The sequence below is a fragment of the Scomber japonicus genome, chromosome 22, assembly GCF_027409825.1.
Source record: "Scomber japonicus isolate fScoJap1 chromosome 22, fScoJap1.pri, whole genome shotgun sequence".
Taxonomy (NCBI): Eukaryota; Metazoa; Chordata; class Actinopteri; order Scombriformes; family Scombridae; genus Scomber; species Scomber japonicus.
In genome coordinates, this window is record NC_070599.1 from 20,401,450 (window position 1) to 20,408,949 (window position 7,500).

Genomic DNA, 7,500 nt, shown 5'->3' on the forward strand with positions numbered 1-7,500 from the left:
GGGGGGGGCGGGGTTTAGGAGTGATCAATAGCTAGACAACATCTGTTTGTGAGAGCGAGAGTGTTATACAGCATGAATCAGAGCTAGTAAAAGAGACGTTAAATGACCTTATGTGCTCTCTATTTCTCTCTGTCTTTTCCCTGTGTGTGTGTGTGTGTGTGTGTGTGTGTGTGTGTGTGTGTGTGTGTGTGTGTGTGTGTGTGTGTGTGAGTCTCTTGAGGCTGACGGCGAGGTGTGAAATAGAGTCTCGCTGTAAATGGATGTAATTGAAGCAGGTAATTAACCATCGAGGCTCCTCTGCATCCCTCAGTACTGCCGCTGCAGGGATAGAGGGATGGAGCGGAGGGAGCAATGAAAAAAAGAAAGGAGGAAGGTAGAGCAGGAGGGAAAAAAGAAGAGAAGGTGTAAGGATGGAGAGGAGAGTATTACAGTTTTTGAAAGAGAGGAGAGGGAACGGAAAAGGAAGAAAAGCTGAAGGGAATGATGAAGAAAGAGAAAGGAGGAGAAGCAGGCAAAGATGAAGGCAGAAAGAAAAGAAAAGAGAAACGAGGGACAAAGAAAAAGGGGGAAGAAGAGATGAAATGAAAGTTAATTAAGAACACAAAAGTAATGACAGAATATAGAAAGAAAAAATTAGTTAAATAACGTATTAGAGGAGAGAGCAAAGGAAAGGAGGGAAGGAAGGGAAGAAGGAAGGAAAGGAGAGAGAGGAGCAGGATGAGGAGGATGAAGGGAATGAGGAAATGGATAGAGAGAAAGGATGAGGAGGCAAAGAGCAAGACTGGGTGAAAGTGATAGAGAGAAACGTTGAAAGTAGAAAGAAAGGATGATAGAAAAGTAGAAAGAAGGAACAATAGAAAGAAAGAAAGACAGACAGAATGATAGAACAGCAGAAATGATAGTGATAGAAGTAAGAGCAGAGAGAAAGTGATAGAGTGATAGAAGCAGAGAAAAAGAGTGATAGAAGTACGAGCAGAAAGAAAGTGATAGAGTGATAGAAGCAGAAAGAAAGCAGAATGATAGTGATAGAATCAGAAAGGAGTGATAGAAGCAGAAAGAAAGAGTGATAGAAAGCAGAATGAAAGAGTGATAGAAAGCAGAAAGAAAGAGTGATAGAAGCAGAAAGAAAGCAGAATGATAGAGTGATAGAAAGCAGAAAGAAAGAGTGATAGAAGCAGAAAGAAAGAGTGATGAAAGCAGAAAGAACGAGTGATAGAAGCAGAAAGAAAGTGATAGAAGCAGAAAGAAAGAGTGATAGAAAGCAGAAATGAAAGAGTGATAGAAAGCAGAAATGAAAGAGTGATAGAAGCAGAATGATAGAGTGATAGAAAGCAGAAATGAAAGTGATAGAAGCAGAATGATAGAGTGATAGAAGCAGAAAGAAAGAGTGATAGGAAGCAGAAAGAAAGAGTAATAGAAAGCAGAATGAAAGAGTGATAGAAGCAGAAAGAAAGCAGAATGATAGAAGTAAGAGCAGAAAGAAAGAGTGATAGAAGAAGAAAGAAAGCAGAATGATAGAGTGATAGAAAGCAGAAAGAAAGAGTGATAGAAGCAGAAAGAAAGAGTGATAGAAAGCAGAATGAAAGAGTGATAGAAGCAGAAAGAACGAGTGATAGAAAGCAGAAAGTGATAGAAGAGCAGAAAGAAAGAGTGATAGAAAGCAGAAAGAACGAGTGATAGAAGAGCAGAAAGAAAGAGTGATAGAAAGCAGAAAGTGATAGAAGTAAGAGCTGAAAGGAGTGATAGAAGCAGAAAAAGAGTGATAGAAGAGCAGAAAGTGATAGAAGAGCAGAAAGAAAGAGTGATAGAAAGCAGAATGATAGTGATAGAAGCAGAAAGAAAGCAGAAAGAAAGTGATAGAAAGCAGAAATGAAAGAGTGATAGAAAGCAGAATGAAAGAGTGATAGAAGCAGAAAGAAAGCAGAATGATAGAAGTAAGAGCAGAAAGAAAGAGTGATAGAAGAAGAAAGAGTGATAGAAGCAGAAAGAAAGCAGAATGATAGAGTGATAGAAAGCAGAAAGAAAGAGTGATAGAAGCAGAAAGAAAGAGTGATGAAAGCAGAAAGAAAGAGTGATAGAAGCATAAAGAAAGAGTGATAGAAGCACAAAGAAAGAAAGAGTGATAGAAGCAGAAAGAAAGAGTGATAGAAAGCAGAATGAAAGAGTGATAGAAGCAGAAAGAACGAGTGATAGAAAGCAGAAAGTGATAGAAGAGCAGAAAGAAAGAGTGATAGAAAGCAGAAAGAACGAGTGATAGAAGAGCAGAAAGAAAGAGTGATAGAAAGCAGAAAGTGATAGAAGTAAGAGCTGAAAGGAGTGATAGAAGCAGAAAAAGAGTGATAGAAGAGCAGAAAGTGATAGAAGAGCAGAAAGAAAGAGTGATAGAAAGCAGAATGATAGTGATAGAAGCAGAAAGAAAGCAGAAAGAAAGTGATAGAAAGCAGAAATGAAAGAGTGATAGAAAGCAGAATGAAAGAGTGATAGAAGCAGAAAGAAAGCAGAATGATAGAAGTAAGAGCAGAAAGAAAGAGTGATAGAAGAAGAAAGAGTGATAGAAGCAGAAAGAAAGCAGAATGATAGAGTGATAGAAAGCAGAAAGAAAGAGTGATAGAAGCAGAAAGAAAGAGTGATGAAAGCAGAAAGAAAGAGTGATAGAAGCATAAAGAAAGAGTGATAGAAGCACAAAGAATGAAAGAGTGATAGAAGCAGAAATGATAGAGTGATAGAAGCAGAAAGAGAGTGATAGAAGAGCAGAATAGAAAGCAGAAAGAAAGAGTGATAGAAAGCAGAAATGAAAGAGTGATAGAAGCAGAAAGAGTGATAGAAGCAGAAAGAAAGAGTGATAGAAAGCAGAATGATGGAGTGATAGAAAGAAAGAAAGCAGCAGCAGCTTGTTCCCAGCAGATATGATCTTCTCTCTCAGTTTTCCCACATCAGCTCAGAGCTGCTGCACATTACAATCAGACCTCCATTATCTCCCATTAACAGACAGGAAACACCGCGCTGCTTCCTGATTTCTACTTTAAATTCATTTCTTTCTTTATCTTTCTTTTCTTTCTTTTCTTTTCTTTTTTTTTACCTTTTCCATGCCTTAAAAGTTCAAGTCTGACTCTCTGCTGCTGCTGCTGCTGCGACATGAACGTTCGGTCAGCGCAGGAAACAATTCAGACTGTGACGGTCATCCATCACTGTGAGGGGGGAATAAGATACTATCGCTATGGCAACTGTTTTTTTTTAAATAAACATTTTAAAAAAGAAGTTAATTGATTTCATGTTAGGAGAGGAAACATTGCAACTAAGGGAAGTTTGATAAAAAAAAAAGCATAAATGTCAAATCTGGTACTTCTGTAAGTGAGAAAGAAAAGAAGAAGAACGAGAAAATGTAGAAAGGGAGAAAAAAAAAGAAAAATGAAAAAAAAAGATGTAGTATGTAACACCAGACCAAGAACAGACAGAAAGAGTAATATAAGTAGGGAAGGAAGGAAGGAAGGGAGGAAAGGAGTAAGGAGGGAGGGAGGGAGGAAAGGAGGGAGGGAGGAAAGGAGTAAGGATGAAAAGAGGGAGGAATTTAGGAGAGAAGGAAGGAGTAAGGAGGGAGGGAGGGAGGGAGGAAAGGAGGAAGGAAGGAAAGAAGTAAGGAGGGAGGAAGGGAGGAAGGAAGAAAAGGAGTGAGGACAAAAAGAGGAAGGAAGGAAGGAAGGAAGGAAGGAAGGAGGAAGGGAAGAAAGAAGAACAGAAGGAAAGAAGGAAGGAAGGAAGGAAGGAAAGTAGTAACGACGAAAAGGAGTAAGGAAAGACAGGAGGAAATAAGGAAAGGAGTAAGGATGAAAAGAGGAAGGAATTTAGGAGAGAAGGAAGGAAGGAAGGAAGGAGGGAGGGAGGAAAGAAGAACAGAAGGAAGGAAGGAAGGAAGAAAGGAAAGTAGTAAGGACAAAAAGAGGAAGGAATTTAGGAGAAAAGGAAGGAAGGAAGGAAGGAGTAAGGAGGGAGGGAGGGAGGAAAGGGCGAAGGAACGAAGGAAAGGAGTAAGGAAGGAAGGAAGGAAGGAAAGGAGTAAGGAAGGAAGGAAAGTAGTAAGGACGAAAGGAGGAAGGAATTTAGGAGAAACGGAAGGAAGGAAGGAAGGAAGGAGTAAGGAGTAAAGGAGGGAGGAAAGGGCAAAGGAAGGAAGGAAAGGAGTAAGGAGGGAGGGAGGAAAGGGCAAAGGAAGGAAGGAAGGAAGGAAGGAGAAGGGAGCAAAGAAAGAAGGGTGGAGGGGAAGAAGGAAGGAAAAATTAAAGAAAGAGGGAAGAAGGAAGGAAAGAAGGAACAGTCCAGGTGTAAACAGCTGCTCTCTCCTCACTGGAATTTGAGTCTGAAATTTTTTTTTAAGATAGAAAGAAAAAAAAAACATAAAAAACATAAAGAAGAAAAAAAAAAGGAAATGTATCATCAGGGTGTTTGTTTTGAGCATCAGGGGCGGAGCAGGCGGGTGGAGTTTACCGAATCAGGGGGGAAGAAAAAGAATAACAGGTAATAAGTTGGTGGTGACTTAAAATGGTTTCCTGTGATTATCTAATGTCGCTCACAATCTCCTTTTACACACACACACACACACACACACACACACACACACACACACACACACACACACACACACACACACACACACACACACACACGGAGCTGCTATTTGACTTTCCATACAGTGGTTAATGGTTTGCACCTGTCCTGCTCTGCTCTGTTCTGTTCAGTTTTTTCCAGTGAATCCTCCATCACAATCAGTGTGTGTGTGTGTGTGTGTGTGTGTGTGTGTGTGTGTGTGTGTGTGTGTGTGTGTGTGTGTGTGTGTGTGAGATAGAGATGGAGAGAGCGACTTTCTCCAAGTGCTTGTGTGACCAGATCTTTCTTTTTCCATCTCCTGTCCCCTTCGATCGTCACGCTGCGTCTCTTCCTCTCTTTTTTTTGCTTAATTCTAGCTCGGGATGCCTGAAGGATTACTAAACATCTTCCGTGTCGGATTTTCCTCAAAGAGTTTAAACAGATGTCAATATGAGCATTTCATCCAAACTCATGGGGGTCAAAGGTCACCGCAGCTGACTGATAAGGTGGCACGGCGTGTTCAGTATTTGTACTTTTTGGAGAGGAGATAAGAGGAGAAGCAAATATTAACACGTGCACAAGTCACCTTCTGGCTCTTTATAACATACATACTATAGATCCTTCCTTCCTTCCTTCCTTCCTTCCTTCCTTCCTTCCTTCCTTCCTTCCTGCCTTCCTTCTTCCCTCTTTCTTTAATTTGTCCTTTCTTCTTCCCCTCCTCCCCTATTTTTTTGCTCCCTCCTCCCTCCCTCCTTACTCCTTTCTTTCTTTCCTTCCTTCCTTCTCTCCTTACTTCCTTCCTCTTTTCCTCCTTACTCCTTTCCTTTCCTTCCTTCCTTCCTTCTTTCCTTCCTCCTTTCCTCCCTCCCTCTCTCCTTACTCCTTCCTTCCTTCCTTCCTCCCTCCCTCTCTCCTCACTTCCTTCCTCTTTTCCTCCTCACTCCTTTCCTTCCTTCCTTCCTTCCTTCTTTCCTTCCTTCCTTCTTTCCTTCCTTCCTTCCTCCTTTCCTCCCTCCCTCTCTCCTTACTCCTTCCTTCCTTCCTCCCTCCCTCTCTCCTCACTTCCTTCCTCTTTTCCTCCTTACTCCTTTCCTTCCTTCCTTCCTTCCTTCCTTCCTTCCTTCTTTCCTTCCTTCCTTCCTCCTTTCCTCCCTCCCTCTCTCCTTACTCCTTCCTTCCTTCCTCCCTCCCTCCCTCTCTCCTCACTTCCTTCCTCTTTTCCTCCTTACTCCTTTCCTTCCTTCCTTCCTTCCTTCCTTCCTTCCTTCCTTCCTTCCTTCTTTCCTTCCTTCCTTCCTCCTTTCCTCCCTCCCTCTCTCCTTACTCCTTCCTTCCTTCCTCCCTCCCTCTCTCCTCACTTCCTTCCTCTTTTCCTCCTTACTCCTTTCCTTCCTTCCTTCCTTCCTTCTGTCCTTCCTTGACCACATCCGCACCTCTTTATAACATACTATAGATCAGGCCGTTTCTGACTGAGCTGACATAAAGACCCTAACCCTCTTCTGAGTCTACTTCCTGAAGAGCTTTATGGATATGTCCGCACCTACAGTACAAGAATCACAACATTTATATTTATATGCATAGATTAAAGGTTATATTTGACTGATTTTGTTACATAGTCAAATACAAAAGTTGTGTCTTAACCTTCTGTCGTCCTCCCGGGTCAAATTGACCTCTTTTGACTGTTCCTTCCTTCCTTCCTTCCTTCCTTCCTTCCTTCCTTCCTTCCTTCCTTCCTTCTTTAATTTTTCCTTCCTTCTTCCCCTCCTCCCCCTTTTTTTTGCTCCCTCCTCCTTCCATTCTTCCTTGCTTGCATCCTTCCTCCCTCCCTCCTTACTCCTTTCTTTCCTTCCTTCCTCTTTTCATCCTCACTCCTTTTCTTCCTTCCTTCCTTCCTTCCTTCCTTCCTTCCTTCCTTCCTTCCTTCCTTCCTTCCATTCTTCCTTGCTTGCATCCTTCCTCCCTCCCTCCTTCCTCCTTTCTTTCCTTTCCTTCCTTCCTTCCTCACTTCTCTCCTAAATTCCTTCTTCTTTTCGTCCCTACTCCTTTCCTTCCTTTCCTTCCTTCCTTCCTCCCTCCCTCTCTCCTTACTCCTTCCCTTCCTTCCTTCCTTCCTTCCTTTCCTCCCTCCCTCTCTCCTTACTCCTTCCCTTCCTTCCTTCTGTCCTTCCTTGACCTGAGGACAACAGGAGGGTTAAAAAAAGAAACACACCCACATGTTATATACTGCACATCTGCATTTCCACCTAAAGACATTAAAGACAAATAGATATATATTATTTTAAACTGCACAAATCAACAATTCATAATTTGACTTTACATAATCAAATATCAGTCAGTGATGAGGTTGTTGAACTTCAAAGCTTCAAGTCGTTATCCTACCTTGAAACCAAATCGGCTTAAATTTCCTGCTTTTATGTCAAAATACATAAAAACATGAATTTGAGCTTTCTATACACCCAACAGTTTCAGCTCTGTTTTCTCCTTTTTTTTTTGGCTTTATTGAGGCGAAGATCTCCCAGAGACTACTATGACTTGATTTTCAGTCATTTTCTATTTTGAATGAGCAAATTCCGTCAAATGCAGCAATTTGTTTCCACCTGCTGAGTGTTTTTACGATGTTTTCTATTAGTCCTGCACAGCGCTGCTACCGAGTCACATTGAACTGCAGGTACAATTTAAACCTGCAGAGTTAGAGGACGACACACTGCTGCTGCTGCTGCTGCTGCTGCTGCTGCACTGGAAAAATTATATGAGGGAAAGCTGTCAGCATGTGTGTGTGTGTATGTGTATGTGTGTGTGTGTGTGTGTGTGTGTGTGTGTGTGTGTGTGTGTGTGTGTGTGTGTGTGTGTGTGTGAGTCTCAGGAGGGAGGCAGCAGCATAAAGACGCCAGATGCTACTGTGTCAGGCAGGTTAGGTGT